The sequence below is a fragment of the Clarias gariepinus genome, chromosome 21 (genome assembly GCF_024256425.1).
Source record: "Clarias gariepinus isolate MV-2021 ecotype Netherlands chromosome 21, CGAR_prim_01v2, whole genome shotgun sequence".
In the NCBI taxonomy this organism is placed as follows: domain Eukaryota; kingdom Metazoa; phylum Chordata; class Actinopteri; order Siluriformes; family Clariidae; genus Clarias; species Clarias gariepinus.
Window position 1 is genome coordinate 13,575,010 of NC_071120.1, and position 20,339 is coordinate 13,595,348.

Below are 20,339 nucleotides of genomic sequence, written 5' to 3' on the forward strand. Positions count from 1 at the left end.
TGTGGGCAGCACTGTGGCATAGTGGTTAGCACTGTGGTATCACACCTCCAGGGTTAATGGTTTGAGTTCCGTCTATAGGTCTAGGCGTGTGGAGTTTGCAAGTTCTCCCTGTGCTTGGCGAGTTTCTTCCATTTTCCTCCTACAAGCTGAAGACATGCAGAGTAGTTGAACTGGTGTATCCACATTGACCTTAGTGTGTCCTTGGGTTCCCTGTAATGTCCAGGGTGTATTCCTGCCTCCTGCCCGAGTACCCTGGAATAGCCTCCAGGCCCCTCACGACTCTGTACAGGATAAGTGCTGTAGACAATAAGTGTATTTATTACTAATACAACACTTTGTTCTGGTCTGTGGGCAGCACTGTGGCATAGTGGTTAGCACTGTGGTATCACACCTCCAGGGTTAATGGTTTGAGTTCCGTCTATAGGTCTAGGCGTGTGGAGTTTGCATGTTCTCCCTGTGCTTGGTATGTTTCCTTTGGCTACCCTGGTTTTCTCCTGCGGTCATGCAGATTAGGCTAATTGCCATTTCCAAATTGGCCATTGTGTGTAAGTGAGTGTGTTCATGTTTGCGCTCAGGGATTGGCACTCTTTCCAGTGTGTATACTTTGCTTGGTACTCTAAGTCTCCTGGGATAGGCTCCAGGCCTCCCGCAGCCCTGTGTTAGATAAGTAGAAAATGAGTGAATGCATACTGATGTAAGTGTGCTGATATGCAAGTGTGCTGATATTAAATAATAACAGCCCTTTGAACAATTTACTATGAATATCACTCGTCTTGTTCATGTTTATTACATAGGGTTTGCAACAAAAACACACACACACACACAGGTTTGCAAAAAAAAATAATTTTCTATCACTTACAGTATATTATGGCAGATAAATAGTTGATCCCTTAGAAACACTCCTCTTTCTCTCTCTCACTCACTCTCTCTCTTTATGGGAAATCATTGTATTTTTAAATATGCCTCTCTACTTTATAAAAACATAATAAAGAAATCCATAAAATATGTTTTTATATTGTAACCATTCTTTTGCAATTGTGACTTTATGATAAACATTATTATTTTGCTTTTATTATAAGACAAGATGAAATCATTTGTTTATTTTTACTTACGCTACATAGCATGCACAAATAATCAACGTACAACTAAAAAAAAAATCTTGATAAAGAGAGATTGACAGGAAGAGAGAGACAGAGACAGAGAGAGGAAGCTGGTGATGGGAAAAGAAACCTTCTTGACTATCTTACAGAATACCAATGAGCCCCGAGCCATGTCTCAATTCAAGACGTACTATTTTATGCTCTGCCACATGCTCTCTTCGCACCGCCACACATGAGCCTTAATAATGTGTGCACTATAAAACTCAGAGGAGCAATTAATTTAATTCAGGCTGCCATTATCTCATTAATAACCCTGTAATATCTTTGTGTAATTAGGACAGGATCCCCTTGCCCTCTCTTTTGTACATTACCCTTGTAGATTAGACATTGTGCGAATTATTAATCGCTTAGCGCTTGTGGAAATTTTTTGTGAGGATCTAATTCCAACTGATTTAAGTGAGGCTGACTTAAATAAAAGTGTAGCTACAGTTGTGTAAATACTTACTTTCTAAAACTGGTTGTTATTGAATATTTGCTATATTTTTTCAAGTAATTTATTCATTTATTATTTATGATTTATTGAAAATAAATCATAAATAATAATGCATAACAATGCACTTCGATGCATATCAATGTTGATGAAGGTGAGAAAGACTGTTATTAGTCCCTATGATATAATTTACATTCACATAACAAATTATATTGCATGTAATGTAATGCCATCATTGTTAAAAGACACTGGTGCACACATGAACCACTGATTTTATGGAACAATAATAAAAAAAAAATGATACTTTAATTACTACATGCAGTTTCGCACTGCATGTAGATGTCATGATTTTTCTAGAACAAAGAAAGTTTCTTGTGTTCTCCTCAGTCCAGCTGCACGGTCCTGCTGTGTGTGTGTTTTGTTGTAAAAAAAATAAAATGCTGTCCATGCACTAAAATCTTTCTGCTATATATATTTTTTGCAAGATGTGAGCCAAACAGCGAAAAAAAAAAAGGTCTGTAATACAGTATATTACTGGTAATCCCCTAGGCTGATGAACATTTCACATTACACAAAACACGTAAACAGGGTTTTGCATTGACTCATTGGCATTGCTTCCTTTTTGTGAATTTTAAATAGGCTGTTCAAAGTTTCATTTGCAACATGACTTGGCAATGATATTTTATATTATTCTTTATTATTTGGCATTGACTTTATGCCCCAGGGTGCTTACAGTATATCCACTTATACAGTATCACAACTCCAACACTGTCAAAGCTTTGACGCTGGAACCTCTTTAACTACATGCACCTACACAGTACAGTACAATCTCATTGATTGTAGAAAATCTTTGTAATTACACTGTCCCAAATAATACTCATAGAACAAAACCCAGTGATAATTGAGACCTAATTGGAATTGTGATGCCAGAGGGAACGTTTTTAAAGAGCCTGCTCAGTTCACTTTATATCTCTTCAGCACTGAGCAGCACATTGACTCCGGCACAAGCAGGAAAAAGAATGAGTTGGGAGTCAGAGGTTATAACAACAGCCTGTGAGGCTTGTAGCCTAGCCTCACTTTTCAAACGACATCCTCTGAGGAGAACCATCACCCTAATGACGGGAAGCCCTGTTCAGATTAATTCCACTCACCTACAGGCAAGAGGCTCCTGCTGATTCCTGATACTTTCTTAATGTACTTTCAGATGACAGTTGAGGGGAAAAAAATTTGTAGTCAATTGATTTCATCCTGTTATTTAATGTCAGACCCTGAAATGATTTTTCCATTTAACTTACATAAGAACTCTAGAGCCGGGCATTATACTGGGGTCGTCCACATATGCTATGAAAGTTGAGTTTATTCAGTTGAGGTCTTAGGTTCACATTCCTCACTGTGGATCAGGAACCGCAAGTGGCCCAGAGGTCATCGTCTTCTGTTAACTCCTACACAGTGGGGGTGTGTGTGTGTGAGGTGAGAGAAAGAGAGATAAATGGAGCGCGCAGAAAGAGTCTTATATTGACTTTGACCTTTGATAATCCTCTGATATCCTGTAGATAGGTGAGGATTACGCTGAGTGTTATGGTATAAAATGACTGCAAACTGTAAAAGCCACAAGCACCAGTGATTTATTTATTTATTTATTTATTTATTTAAGCACCTATATGAATAAATCCTTAAGCTACACATTACAGAATGCTGTTCGCCACGGATTATATATTACTATTTTGTCAGTAACCTTTCTAACAGATTTAACAAATAGTATCCACATTGTGTCTTCAAAAAAAAAGGAAAGAAAAAAAAAAGGAAAGAAAAAAAAAAGTTGAGCAACTTTACCTGACAAACAAAATAGCTGAAGTATGGAAGAAAAGAGGTCACATATCAGTGCCGTTTTGAAGTTCGCATTTATGGAGCAATCATGTAATTACTTTTCTTGTCAGAATCTGATTCCAAGGTTTTTTTTTAATTGCTGAGGTCAGACTCTCACGCAGACTAACCTAACTTTTAATCTCTGCGACACTATGATCAAACGGGGCGAGTCAGACTTCCATCAAAGCCCAGTGTCCGGCAGGTGATAAAGAGGACGAAAGCCTTGGCTGCAGGGCAGAGTGTCATACAGACAAATTGAGATATGACTTTCTGATTGATCTCTCAGGGATCAACACCAAGTGCAGCAGCTCACCGACGGTGATTTAATGCGTCTCGCTTTCTCTTTCCCTTTCTGCTGGTCAGCCACCGTGGAGGAAAGAGAGGGGCAATCAAGCAGGTCATAAATCTTCACACTTCCTTCTACTTCAAGGAAACAAGGGAATGCCCCCCAGTGCACAGCTCATTAAACCTGTTTTCCACTAGACATACTCTTACACACACACACACACACACACACACACACACACACACACACACACACACACACACACACACACACAGAGACAGAGAGAGAGAGAGAGAGATTTGAACTGTTTTAACATAATCTTGTTTCTTTTCCAGCTCCAACAAGAAAAAAGTGATGACGTAAAATCAAAGTTTGCAGCACAAATGGTTAGACAGTAAAAATAACAAAATGCACATGAACTCAACATCGCTTACTGAACCCTCAAGTCCATATTCAAGTATCATGCTGTGCTGAAGACTTGGCTAGGCTGTGCTAAATCTCACAGTATCCATCACCAGAAATCCTCTTTGTGCTGCTAATAAATCAGCACATTACATTCTATACTGTATTATATACACCAGAATGTTGTGATATACTACTAAAGTCTTTGTAACATACAGTACAATCAGCTGCTAGTTTTATTCCCTGTTATTATCACATACACTTACTGTATGTAGAAGGTCGTTGTGTAGGTACAGTTTTATATAGATTTTTGCTTTGTCCCCAATTCCCTATTTCATCACTGGAAAGAGAACATCTTGTAGCATTTGATATGATTTGTTATGTTCTGGACATCAGTGACACTAACCCTGTGACATTGAGTCTTATATGTGGTAGGAGTGTAAAATCTGGCCTAGTTTTTTTAAGGTCTATATTGATGTATTGTGCAATACAAAATAAAAATGTAATAGTTGTATGAAATAGGTCACAAGTATAATATACTGTACAAAATGCTGTAGTATTCTCAGTATTCTAGTACAGATTCATTGTTTACCCAGAAAAACCCTTATGATGCGAAACTCACAAATGGTTTACATATAAAACATGTTTTGCACGTGATAAATTATTTTGTCAGTATTTTCACCCTTGTTTATTTTTGCTCTATAGAAGTAAAGGAGAATAAGTGTGTATAATGTGAGCCTGAAGTGTGGCTGAATTCTCTACAGCCTCCGATAGCTGGCATACACACTCGCAGTTTGTATCTTCACCAGCACTTCCAGATGGTCAACTCACAGTGAACTCCCTGGGCTCGATGCACCCTGCACTGCTCTATCAGACGCCGAGAGACGCAAGGCAACCAGCGGTTACGAGATGAGAGGGATGCAAATGCTAAAACACACATGTGTGTAGTCACACAGAGACACACAGATGCACTCGCACACGCACACACACACACACACACACAAACAAAGGGTCTGGCTCTGAGTACAATCCCTTGCTGGCACATCTGCTTTTCATTAATGTTGTTGCCTCTCTGGTCTCTTTCTTTCTCATACACACACACATACGCATACAAATACACACACACACACACATACACACATTCAACCGCACACACTCACTCACAGATTCTGCATTCAAAACAACAGTCTGCTTCTGCTCAAAGAGCTGTCAGCAGTCAGGCTTTTCTCTGAATGTCAACGTACCCATCAGAGATAGAGAGGCCAGAAAAGAGAGAATGACTGAGAGCCAGAGTGTGTGTGTGAGAGAAAGGGTGTAGCGAGTGCAGCAAACTAAAGGGCACCATATGGAACGAGTGTGTAGTAAACCACCTGGTCTTTCAATACAGCAGCCAAGTCTGTAGTGTGAACGAGTTTTGAAATAGATAAAATACAAACCCCAAAATAACTAACAATGCTGGAAGATTCTAATATTACGTTGCTTTTATTGCTATTACATTTTTTAAAGCTTTGTCCCAGATATAACAGCTTGATAACCATAAAAACTGATGAACCGTTACACGATTGTAAAGATTTGTGTAGCCTTTTTTTTCTGTAGCCTTTTGCATCACGCTTTCAGAAAAATCACTTAAAACTGCACTTTTCTTTGTGACTAAAACATGTTACAGTGAAATGCAAATGTAACATATCTTTACATTGATTAAAAGCACAGCATAATTGTACCTAAGGACCATTTTGTATGGTTAATTAGCTTGTACATAGTAATTAAATAATACTTTAAAGTAGGGCTGAAGCCAAAGTTTTGTTGACTAATATGTTGATTCCTCTTCTTCTTTTTACTCTTTTTATTCCTATTAGTAGTAAAAGTAATAGTTATTAGTCATTAGTCTATTAATTACTTCCACAATTAATCTTATGATTATTTTCTGGTTGTTTGATTAATCATTTCCAATAAATAATACCCATAACCCATAATCATTTATTCAAGCATTTTCCCATTAAAAATATTTTACTAATAAAAAATTAAGCATTAAAAAAATGAAGTGTCCAGAATTAATATGAGAGTCCTGTGGCTATGTGCATGCATACATATTCCTCTTCTGGAGACTCAAAAGACACCTAAAATTAAATCAGTGGTATTTTAACATAAAATCATTAACAAAAAATCCATTATAATAAACATATTTTTTACAAAAAGGCACCTGCATTTATCACTCATTTTAATGTCAAATGTATAAATAAAGAACCATTTTCAACTTTAACCTCTACCGAATGATACCATTCATCACAATCATTATAATTTATTCAAATAATGAATTCAATTTGTTTGGGGATAGGAATTAATTACCAGTTGAATACAGAATTAAGAGGTATACTGTAGACAATAAGTGACTGAGTGAGTGAGTATAATGTTGTGGAGTACTGTATGTTGAGGATGATCAACGTCGGTGGCTAGTGCTGACAGTAACCCAAAAATGCATTTGTAGTATTTAAGCATAACTTTGGTGGAAAATGTAATTAAGTGTCAGAAGCCTGTGCGTGCATAAAATGCACCGTTTACAACATGCAAATAGGCAGGAAAGATGCTAGCTGATAGCGTTAGCTCTAGAGAGTGTTCTGTTAAGTTGCTGTCTGAAACATAACAGCTAAGAAGACAGTGACTCTCAGTGACAGCAATCAGACTAAACTGACTGTAATACACGTTTAGGCTGCTCCCGCTTATGTTTTTAGGTCAGAAAGCACCAGAGGCATTTTCCTTGGAGATGGTTGTGCGTAGCAATCGAGCTAAATTCTCACTAAATGCCACCAAAACGGGGGGCCGATACAAACATTGTGACGCAACAATGCAGTCCACACAATTATTTGTTATAAGCCACATAAGTAATTGTCATTTTATATTTCATGCATGTAATTTTAGCCCTATAAAGGGAAGACTGCATGGATATTTTGTGATAAAAGGATTTCTAGTGATAAGGAAAGAGACTTTTGAGTTTACTTTTAAGAGCTTATGTATTTAATATTGTTTAATAATTTAAGATTTATTTGCCATAGAGACGTCGCATCTTCCAAACCAGAATTTTGGAAGTTTTTGGTATTCAGTCCATACACCAGGCACAGCAAAATCACTCAGCAGTATGTCTGTAGGTGTCAACAATTAATCCGTGCTGAAAGTGATATAAAACAGCACCTGTTTAAAATTAGGACTTTTTTGTCCACTAAACAAACCTCAGCGTCGGAAACGTGCCCCAGCCCTTGCGTGTTGCACCTCGCAGTCTCCCCTAACGGACCCCTTTGCTTAGATTCTGCCATTTTGTAACAGTTTGGAGCGCGAGCACAACTCAGGCGAACTTCACCGGGTCAGAGTCGGGTCACCGTTCAGGAACCCTGCGGTCATAAAGCTGAGAGAGTCTCCTCCAGACCCTCACCTTCCCCTGGTCCCTTCACTCCGTCCTCTCATTCAAGTGAACAGGAATCATTTGATGTTTCTATAACTCAAGCCTGTAGGCAGTGAGGGCTTGTGCCACCGTAGGAATTTCAAAGACCCCTTTACCTATAAAATAAGTCCCTCAGTGGAAATGTGCACAAGAGTTTCTGGCTTCTGAAGTTTCCAGCAAAAAAGTTCAAGTTGACATTTTTTATTACAGCAACTTGTTTTTCCTGTGGCTAAGGCTATAAGACCTTAAATCCAAATTACTGAAAGTAAAATAAGCTCACAGTAAGAACTCAAGCCTGAATAAAATCTCTTTAATAGGGCAGATTTCTGATTTTCATAAGTGTAATAGAATTAACGCATCACAGACCTGCTCTGACAAGGACTGTCCTTGTTATCATATCTAGTGATAAAAATTCCGTAATAAAATTTTCTGCTAATAAGATACAAGGGCATTGTAATGAAAAAGTTTAGAAATTGTTAAAAAGGTTTTTTAAAACATGGAAGTGTTTTGACATTCACTCACTCATTGTCTATACCACTTTATCCTGTGTACAGGGTCGCGGGGGGGCCTGGAGCCAATCCCAGGAGGCTTAGGGCATCAGGCAGGGTACACCCTAGAAAATGTGCCAATCCATTGCAGGGCACATGTATGTGTACGCAAATAAAAAATGCCTAGGGGCAAATAAAAAATGCCTAGTCTAGTCTGCATGTCCATGGACTGTGGAAGAAAACCAGAGAATGTGGAGGAAATCTACCAAGCACAGGGAAAACATGCAAACCCCTTGCACACCAACCCGTGGCGGAAATCAAACCCAGGCCCTGGAGGTGCAAAGCAACAGCACTAACCGCTACGTCAGAATGCCACTGTGTTTTAACACTGGAATTCAAAATCATATAACAGGCTAGAAAGATGAAGCGATAAATTCTGTTAATAGGTTTGCATGGACAAAGTAACTACTATACCTGCTCAACATTTATATGAGAAATATGTTCAAGGGTCTTCTAAACAGGTCACTGTACAGATAGTTAAACTGTAAATCTAAGCAGTGGAATGTTAACTATATGAATGGCTTTTTTCCATTTCTCACTAGTGGGATTTATGAAGGACAAACAACATCAGACCTCCCTACTGAATTTCAAGTGCTTCTGTCATATATATTTCACCTCAGCTGTCTCAGCATTTAAGACCATTTTCCAAAGCCACAAAGATATCAGTTGTGTCTTAAAAAAAAAAGAATAAAAAAAAAAGATTTTGTCTAATCACAATCCTAAAAGGGAAAGAACAACTGCTAAATTTAATAAAATGCAATAAAGTCTTTCTAATGTTTTTTTTTTTTTTTTTTTTTTTTTTTAAGCTCAAAGCATCAAAAGCATGAAGGCAGTTTGTGGTGAAATTAAATGAGTGAGTATAACTGAGGTGTCCTACTATGGTGCCACATATATATTAAAAATAGGGAATGCCCTAAGGAGGTTGAATTGAATTTTATGTCTCGCTCCTTCATATTTTGTTGTGGCCATATGACTTTTTTCCTTTGACGAATGATCAGACATATACAGACCTTGTGGCTTAGCCACAGATCCTAAGGGATGAAGAACAAAGTCACCTCTAAACACTGAAAAATACTGCACCTGCAATGTCAGCTACCCTTTGGTTTTTTTTTTTACACTGAGATGGTTTTTATCTCTGTCTTTCTACTATCATGAAAGTTTTATATAAAAAAATAAAAACTGTGTGAATAATTCAGATACTATAAGGCTGAAATTATTTAAAATTCTTAAATACCAGTATACATTTCTGTTTCCATATATTAGAAATGCATGGAGTATATATATTTATGAATAGTTTATATTATCAAAGCTTTATGTACTTTGGCTGCTTAATGATTATTCCCTTAGGTATAATCAGCTCCTCATTTTTTTCCCTGCCATATGGCGAGCTGTCACTGTATGCCATGCACAGGAAAGCTGGATGAGCCAGACTACTGGGATTATTTTACCTACACATGGGAATGGCTATGCTAATTGCCTGCTTTGCTAATTGAATTTATCAGTTGAGTCCTGTTTCTCATTTCTTTAGTTAATCCTATTTCATTCTTGATGGATTCTTGTTCCATCTATTGAGAATGGAATTTGTAGGGACATTTTTTATTTTCCTGTGTCGATGTTATTGGTGTGATATTCTGTACCACAAATTGCCGTATGGTACAGTACACTGTAAATAATTACTTTGTATATAACCTTATTGGAGCCAGGTATTATTAACTGTAATTTCTCATTACAACATGCTCACTCTAATGTTTCTCTGCAACATTGCAGAGAATGTAAAATGATATATTTTAAAGGATCTTAAAAACATTAAACTAATGTACATAACATTTGACTGTTCATCAATTTATCTATTCTCTATACCACTGTTCTTAGAATTTATCCCAGAGAAGTCAGACAAGTCATATGATGCAAACACATTCCAGGGTACAAGCACACCCACTTACACACCCAGTCATACACTACTAGATTTGAAAACAGCAATCAATATGCACTGTACTGTACCAGAGAATCAGAAGAAAACTCATCATCAGATGATGATGTGAGGCAAAGTTCGAACCTCCAACCGTGGTGGTGTGAGGCAACAGTGGCAACAGTCCACTACAATTGTTTTTTTTTAAACAACATGCATTTCTAAAGTACTATAGCTCGTATAAGTTCCAGTATCAATGCAGTCAAGGTTAAAAATATGGCATAGACCAATGAAAAAAAAAGACAAGCAGGAATCTGAAACTCATTATTTTCCAGTCCAGTTATGGTTTCAACTCACTGTCATGTTGAATCAAATATCTATAAATAATGATGAAGAATAATTATTACAGAGGTAGATGAAGTAACATGTCACGGGAGCAGCTGTGACCTTTTCTCCGCTGGCCAGCTCATGAAAATGTTGCTTATTCCAGCACTTTCACTTCTCAATCATGCACCAAATTTACCCAGCATGCCACTCACAAGCTGTGCCACATTGGTAACAGCTTCCACTGTGATGTGATTATGGTCTGTCCATGCTGTGTGTAAAACACAATGTGATTCCCTCGTGATATAATTAAATCCGAGAAGTAGTTACAAAATCTATGTTAAAGATAGTTTAAAAATATATTTAAAATGTCAACAGTTATTATTAGAATATTTATGATAAAAAGAACCTTTATGCTAGAATTAACTTCGACCAGGACTTGTGTTGTGGTCTAGAAAAATATCTACTGTAGTTAGTAACATTGAAACACCATCAACACTCTAAAGTTGGTCAGAACACACAAGTGCAATTAGCAGTTTAATGTGATCCTTATTGGATTAATAAATGAATGTCTTTTTATTAAATTGCTATTCTCTCTCTCTCTCTCTCTCTCTCTCTCTCTTATACACACCACCACCTGTGTGGACCTGACTTGGATTTCCTGTACAAATCCCTCATTATATGACGTGTACTTTAGTAAAACATGGTGCCTGGTACTTTACACACCAGGTAAAGCACCCAAAATTACAATAACATTACCATTTGTTCGTGAAACATATAGGGAAATAATCCATGACATTTTAGTCATAAGACTCAAATTCCTTTTCTTTTATTTTTGGCATTCAAAAATTCATATGACTGGATCAAAGGCAGAGGCAGTCTAATTTCATTTGTCAAGTCGTTTCATTTTATGTCATTTGAAATGACAGAAATGGAAAAAAGTAACATAAAGCATGATTTCATAATGACTATTGTAAATTCAATAGTGATCTAATAACATTTTATGACAAGACAGTACTTTGTAGTTTTTAGATTTTTTTGTACTGAACATTTGTTTATGCAATATGGTAGTAGTAATAATAATAATAATAATAATAATAATAATAATAATTAATGTTTAATTCCATGTTACACTAAATGTATAAAAAGCTCAAAATAAATCTAGCATAAATGAACATTTTGTAATATTTGTCTGTATTCCTCTGGAATTGGTTTAACAACTGAAATGTGGTCAGAAAAAAAGGCACCCATTATGCATAATTGTTTATCCCTAATGAGCAATCTGGAGGCAATAGTGGCAAAACTTCCCAAGATGACTTGAGGAGAAAAGATTTAGAAGAACATAACTGTGCTTTGAGATTGAATGTGCAACTGTATAACAGGAAATGTGTTTTAGTTAACATAAAGTCAAATTTGTTAAGGTTACCACCAAGTGTTTAGTGATGGAGACACCAGTAGTAATAAGCAGACCATATGAGGACAACCTCAGCAGCACTGATGCAACCAGAGTCCCAGATGTGGGACACCAGCATGCATCAGATCGTGTTGGAGAGAAGAAGGGGTTAGAATCACTGGAATCTTAAGCATGCCATGTGTAGCTTGACAGAGAAAGAGAGACAGTTAGGTGAACTCACTGTCGTGTAATGGATGAGGTCAATGCACAATTTGTTCAGAGTGCAAGCAGGGACTTTTGTAAGACTAACAATGATAGCAAAAGGAAAAGCCAGAATGAAACACAGACATGAGGGCTCCCTGAGATGTAAAGAAACCAGTTACTCCAATGTCAACAAAACTGAGTGAGATCACTCAGGGGGAGGACATCATCCAAACATATTGGTTTACCCTAAAACTTTATGCCCATGTGTCCCTGAGATCTGCACCTTTGCCTAAAGAAATCTACAAGCATCTGGAACAGTAGTTTGATCTGGGGTTGTTTCCGTTGGTCAGGTCTAGGCTCAGAAACATTATGGAGCAAAACAAATGGAGTCAGCTAACTACCTGAATGCCTCGGTTATCCCATCAATAGATTTTCACAAATGAATCAACCATCATTTATCATGCCATAATCAAATCTAAAAGCCATCAAACAAATTTTTAGAAGATGCAATTATTTTTTTTGCTAAATTAGGGGATGGATATTTATTTTTTATAATTAAAAAGGAAAAAAAAAGAAAAAGGCACAAAAAGGGTGAAAAGGAAAATAAAAAAGAAAATTGACTGAAATGACCAGAAAGTATTATATGTTGATTTTTAAATGAATAAGGCACAGTACACCCTGGACAGGATGGCAATCCATCGCATGGCCCTTTCCCCACATATTCTTTATATCTATATATATCTACATATATATCAAATTTAATTGTAATTGGAAGTAATGAGGAAGCACGTGGCTTAGCACTGTCACCATGCACCTCAAAGTTCTGGGTTTGATTCCACCTCGTGTGTCTGTCAAGGAGTTTGCAAGTTTTTCCCTGTGCTTGGTGGGTTTCCTCTGGGTATTTCAGTTTCCAAATTGCCTGTTGTGTGTGAATGAGCGTGTGTATGTGTGTGCTCTGCAACAGATTGGCACCCTGTACAGGGTGTACCCCGCCTCATGCCCTAAGTCTCCTAGGAAAGGCTCCAGTGCCCCCACAAACCTGTATACAGGATAAAGCGGTACAGAAAATGAGAAAGTGGAAAGTTGAGTCAGGGTAAGAGAATACATACTGTATTTGTGTATTATTCAAAGCAATCTATAATGTATGCATAGAGCAATCGAACTTAAAAAACAAGATTTGAAAAAACAGCAAGTGTTAACCATTGTTATCAATCTTCTAAACGTAACTAATCAATACACATTGGGGCTATATGTTGGACACTTTAGATAATGTATCCATATAAAAATGATAATTTTTTTATTAAGTTGCAGGGTCTTTCCATAAGGAAGTGGATGAACATTCTTCATGTGACAGGATGTTGTCAAGTCTCATTGTTGGCTTATGTCAAGACTTAGTAAATGGCACTGAATGCCATCCCTTGTAAGTCACTTTTAGAATCCCTCAGCAGCTCTTTTTCACAGAAATGTGTATATTACAGGAACCAGACATTATCCATGATCCCATAGAACTTCCTCCTTCTAATGACTTCCTGCATCAACAACCCCAGGCTTAATTCGAACCTAATACAAAACAGAAGACAAAAGCAACCTCAGTCAGGGTACGATGTCTAGACTTTTTAATCTTAGGAAATATGCAAACAAAAATTAACTAAAGCTACAGTAATAGCTCTGATGATACAGATTAACTCGCAATATAATTATATTGGCTAGGTAACAACAAAATGTACTATGTCTAATAACAAAGAGATCCTTAAGCAGTAGATATTGCTTTGGTGCATTTTAATGATTTATATACCATAACACTTTAATGTTAGCCATAACATTAAAACCACAACCACATGCCTATTATTGTGCAGGTCCCTCTTGTGGCACCAAAGCAGCTCTGACCCAGTGAGGCATGGACGTCACAAGACCTCTGGCGGTGCGCTGTTGTATCTGGCACCAAGACACAGCAGATTCTTTAAGTCTTATAAGCTGCAAAATGGGCCACTTTGGATCTGATGTCCTTGTCCAATTACTCCTACTGAGAAATGTCTTTTTGGTTTTCTTATAATTCTAAGACAATTAATACACAATAGAAGTAGTAATTAAATAGAAACTATGTCAGTGTATATTTTTTAAGTGTCCTTATTTACTAACAGTATGGCCATATGATGTTCATTTCCTTTATTTAGTTTTGTCACTTTTATCGTTTTACTTACATGAACACCAGCAGCATAGGACTAGTATAAATACTAGTTGTCTTACAGCTCATGTTTAGACATTGAGATGAGATCACCTAAGTTGACTCTGTCCGCACAATAAACTATTCTTATTGAACACTGTCTCAAAAAGGTGCATGATCAGATAGATGAAGGCCAAGTGAACACCATGAGTTGTCTTTTATGTTCTTTAAAACATTCACAAATTATTTTTGCAGTGTGGCAGGGTGTGTTAGCCTGCGGAAAGATGGCACTATCATTTGAAAATTGTCAATAAGAGGTGAACTTGGTCTGCAGCAATGTTTAGGTAGGCAGTAGGCCAAGTCCCAAGGATCCCCAGCAGAGCATTAATCAAGAGCCTCAGACTGCTTTCACTGCCTTGACTTGTTCCCATAATGCCATCTCTCCTGCAGGTAAACAACACACACCTCCAATCTCCCTCAGTCCAGACGATCTTCATTCATTGTTCTGTAATCTAGGTTTGATGCTCATGGGCCTGTTGTGGGCACTTTCATTGTTGGACAAAGGTTCAGCATGGGCATGCTGATTGTTCTTTGGCGACGGAGGCACATACACAGCAAGCTGTAATGCACTGTTTGTTTCTGGCCCTTTCTATCATAAACAGCAGGAAAAGTCCTTACAATTTGTGCTATACAGTAGCTGTTGATAGGATGAGATAGGCTTTCACTTCCACTCCACATATCAGTTATTGTTGGGTGGCCATGCCCCTGTCGGTAATTCACTGGTTGTCTTTGCTTGAAACAATTTTGTTAGGCACTAACTACATGTAACCCCTTAAGACCTGCTGTTTTGGAGATACTTTGACCTTGTCATCATTACACTTGGCCATTTTTCCCCACTTCCAACACATGAACTGTGAACACTGACTGTATACTTGCCTAATATATCCCACCCCTTGATAGGTGATCTTGTAACTGGTTAATAGTTTTTGATTACTTCATCTTTCATTAGTTTTAATGTTATGGCTGATTGGTGTACATAATGTGTATACACAAAAATCTGTGGCACAAAATTTGGAGTCATGGGCAAAAATTTATGTAAAAGTTTAAATTACAGCAAATGCTTAGATTTATGTTCTCTGACTTTGCAGCACTTGTGTACAAGCTAAATGCAAGAATGTTAAACATTTTTAATGCACCAGAACTCATGTTGGTACATGCAGAGATAATTTTCTTAATAATTACGACAACTGTCCTGGGTTATTATTGACTACTGTAATCGAATAAACCCTGAGAAAAGGTTTCAAAGCCATCTTGGGAATAAAATAAAAGTAAAATGATGATTTAAAACAACAACAACAACAACAACAACAACAACAACAGAAACAACAACAACAACAACAACAACATATAGATCCAGACCTTTAGGCAGAGGTGGATAGTAACTACAGTAGATCTTTGTTAGTGTTCACAATTTTCATGTATACTTTTAGTCCATTATATCCTACAACAAATATCTGTACTTTATACTTCACTGCATTTGTTCATGTAATTTCATTGCCACACACCACCTTTGGACTATTATACATAATTTTATGATTTGAGTAACTTTTGCTGTGACTTGAAGCTAGTCAATACAAGTCATATTAAAGTAAATCTGAAAGTACTGTAAGTACTTATGTGTGTTTCTTTAGTAAAAATTTAAACAGAGGACTTCTATTTAAGTAATATATTAAGAATTTAAGGAGGTCAGTAAACGTGCATCTGTCATTTTGAAAATAGGAAAACAAGAAAGAAATTATCCTACAGTATATTATCAATACATCAGAATGATAAATGAACCATCTTGCAACTAACAACACAGTAGTTCAAGATACACAGGTTGTTTACAGTTATTCACTAAAACCAGCTCAAAAATGTACTGTATCTGGATTGATAAAAAAGTTATGATATATTGTTTTTCTGCAGCCAAAACCAGTGGTTTATAATAACAACAATGGGTTATACATTGCTAACAAAATAGCAAAGGTAAGTGATGACAGTAATATTGATACTGAGTATTTTTTTTAACTGGTTACATTACACACTCGCTGAGTTTTCAATGCTGTATGTGCTGAATGCTCAGTAAACACCATCACTGTGGCTGGTGCAGTCATGTATAATAATGGGTTTATGGAATGCAGGCCTCATTTAAAGGAGCCTGCTGTCCTGAATGGAGAAACACAATACATGGATCAAAATTACAAGACCAGAATAGCTGCCTGATTTCTGTTTAATCTGTTCTTTTAACAGTCTTTCTGAAACGCAACATTACTTGTAAAATGTGCATTCAGTCAATAAATCATATGACTAAGCAATGTGGTATGTTCAGACGGAAACCCAAGACCGAACTCTGAAGGGAATAAAATACCATCTGAAAAGTATGTTTGGAGAGAGTCTACACAAAAGATTAATGAAGTGGATAGAAAAGACATCAGGACCATACTAGTACTGAATATACCATGAAGCATGTACAGTAACTTTATATACTAGTATATAAATCTTTTACATAACCTCATTCATAATGGAATACACGTATGGGTTTTTGTGACAGAAATGCTATTTGAAAGAAACACCACTGCTTTAGCAAAAATAACCAGTATGTTAAGGTTCAACCTAAATTAAAATTTACGGTAAGTCTTATTTTTGGAGTTGATGAATCATCTACATTAAATCAATCGTGACTCTAAAACTCTAGATAAAGTGAGTGAAGTGGAGATAAAAATATTAGTATCAAACTGTTGAGATGAACCAAGAAACTTTATAAATTATGCCAGAGTTTACCAGAGTCAGAAACGGGGCACAAACTGTACAGAACCATCTAGTAAGCAAAAGCTGAAATCAGCTTTGAAATTTTAATGGACATTTCTTCTGTCATATTCAAAGACTGATGTCTCTGAGAGCTTCTCTCTTTTGTGTGCATGTTTATGTGTATGTGTATGTGTATGTGTGTGTGTGTGTGTGTGTGTACCCTGGAGAGCTGATTAGCTCCCACCATCTCAGAAAGCATTCAACCAGCTGGCTCGCAGTGTGACTCCATCACTCCTGTGAGTGTGGTTCTGTAAGGAACAGTCTCACCTCAGCATGTCCTAGTGTGCCTTTTAACTAGACACAATGAAAAATGCATGCACCTAAATACAAGTCACAATTTTATAAGTGCTTTACTTTAATACAGGTCTGGTAGATATATACAAGGATCCATCTTCGTTGGTTATTAAATTAAAAGCGTTTGTCTCCAAGAAACTATCTGAAAGTTTTTCTAATGTATTTATAAAATAATAGAAGTTTATATTTTCCTGGTATGGAATGTGTTCCTTAGTCTAATTACTATTCAGATCATCTTAACAAATGTCAGTTATATGCATGAGACAGTGGAAATGGAACTGGAATATTAATTAGTCTGTACAACAGTGAGAAAGTTAAAATTTTAATAAAAATTGAATTTTAGTTTATTGTCTTGTGTCATACACCACAACTCTACAAGTGTGACTTCATAAACAGTTGCAAGGCTCTTAGTGCACGTACTAATATCTTAGTATAATTAGACTACAAAAAATCTTTTTTTTAGCTGGCTGCACAATGTGGAATTGAAATAAACATAATAGAATGTCAGCACCACAGACTCCAGTAAAAGTGAAAGCAATGGTAAGTCAGTTATGAAGTCAGTTATATTTTTTTTTAACTCTAATAGGTTTTCTGTATCATCATGGTCACTACATTCATCTATATTTCATCCACTAGAAAGTCTTTTGTGAATTATTTCCCTTGATTTAACTTTTATTATAGGGTTCTTTTGTTTCTTTTAATACCAAACGTAGTCCCCCATAATTAATGAATGATGCTTCTGAAGGCTACCGCTTCATAAAACTCAAATCCACATGAGCACTACCATGTGCATGTGCTTTGAGGATTTGCCAAAAGAGTAAGTTTCCTTTCTTATTTTATCCGGCCTCTTGCAGCCTTGTCAGAATGCTCTTTCAGCACATATTTCTCACCTCATTTTTGTGTGAATCATGAGGAGAAATCAAAGGATAAAACAAGCGACCTGTCATAAAACGAATGAGGGATGAATTTAGAGGGGCCCCTCTATGTCTCCAGCTCTCTATGAAAGAAAAGCCCCTCTGCATCTCCCCTTTCCTCGTAGACTGGCCTAAACAAATCAAAACAAAACAGCCCCTTTCTCTGAAGACTGTTCTTCCATTCATAATATTTGTTAATCCTTGGCCTTTGATTTAATAGAATACCTTGCCCTTTGATTTAAAGGAACCTCTAGTAAGCAAGAGCAGGGTACCTAAGTAATTAAACATAGATCTCTATGATTGGCAGTTAAACAGTTAGGCTTAGTGACAATTTGGCTTAACGTGTTAGACAAACTTAGTGAAATCATTACTGGACTAAGCAGGCTGGTATCTGCAAAGCAGCAAGAAATGCTGACACCTTCTGGATACTCTTTTTAGAGCAGGCTCCAGTCCTGGAGGGTCAGAATAATGCTTTGGGTCTGTATTTCACACAGAAAGTACCATAATACATTATTTTTTAATGTGTCACATTATTAACGTTTATGTAGATGTTGTTAACTGAGTCAACAAGGTGTTAAGTGGATACCTCCAGGGTCTCGGATTCAAATCTTGTCTTGTTTGTGTTTGCGTGTTCTCCACTTGCTTGGTGGGTCTTCTCCATGTAGTTTGGTTTCCTTTCACAGTCTACACATATGCAAGGTAGGCTAATTGTAATTTCAGATCAGCTGCTTGTTTGTTACACAGATGATGAGTGGTATAGTTAATGAATGGCTGTTGTTAAATGTAGCAATAAACAGATGCAATACTAAACACAGTTATTAAATCAAGTTTATGCTTTCTAACAGGTGTAGGCTACATGCCCTGGCAGGAAATAAGGTAAGATAAAACTCATTAAAATGAATTTACCCAATACATACAGTTATTGGCTTATAAACATAATTAGGCCACATATTATTCGGCATAAACAGTTAGATTCAGGTTATATTTCTTTATAAGCTGAAAGAAAATAACGGCAAACAGGGCATTTGGACCGTTATATTGCTTTTTTGTTTATGTTGATTAAAGTGACAAAAACTGAACAAGTTTGAAACAAAACAGAACAAAAACAACTTATTTGTATTGTATATAGTAGGAAATCTTTAAACATATCTTCAAGCATTTAGTATTTTAGCAAAAAAACTTATTATTATTATTATTATTATTATTATTATTATTATTATTATAAATTCAGTTTTCTTCATGAAAAGTCAATGATTTGCAGAGTGACCACAAATTAAATGTTATATTCTTTAAGACGATATAAAACAACAAGACTCCTTTGCCTTTACATTAATTAAGTAATATTTTAATTAAAAATAGATGATTCTGCTGTAAATAAGGCTCATGTACCTAAATAATGTTGTAATGATATCAGGTTTGGCATTTGGAATCTGTCTGTTTCCAAATATAATCAATAAATTAGTAATATTAATTAATACTCAGTATAATTTAAATTGCATTAAAAGATACACACACACAGTGAAGAAAACAAATCAAAGCACAGAAAGACCTGAAAATACTTACAGTACCAATCTTTCCACAGTACCTACTGTATAGTTTTTCTTTTTGGTAGTTTTAGGCCCCTAACAGGCTAATTGTGGATATAAAATCCTTTAAATCTTAGCACAGCATTCACATTTATGACTTCTTTATACACAGTTCTTTTTAGACATTCCTGCTTTTCAGTGCTGTTGCCACAGTGCAGCAAGGGTAAGGTAAGCATTATTGTGCAGCGTTATTAGGTAAATGTAATGCGTAAACCAGTGTGTAATGATAATGATGACTTTTAATGCCAGGAAGTGCAGTTACATAAATCTGAATTGCAGCAGAGAATTCACTCCTGGATGTTCCTGTGTGTTCCTCTAAAGTTTCAGATATTTACTCTACAATTCTTGAATATTATTTTATAACAATTATAGGTTACACATGCTGAAATATAAGCATTCAGCCAAAACACAGTATTGGTGCTGATTTAATTTTTAAAAGTTATACATATAATACAGAAAATGTGTGTGGAAAAGAAGCTACTGTACTTCTGAAGTTTATGCAACATGGAAGTGACTAGGCTTGCTTCCCTAAAAATTTAAAGTTGCTAATCTCAGCTGTTTTGGAGAGAGGATTTTATA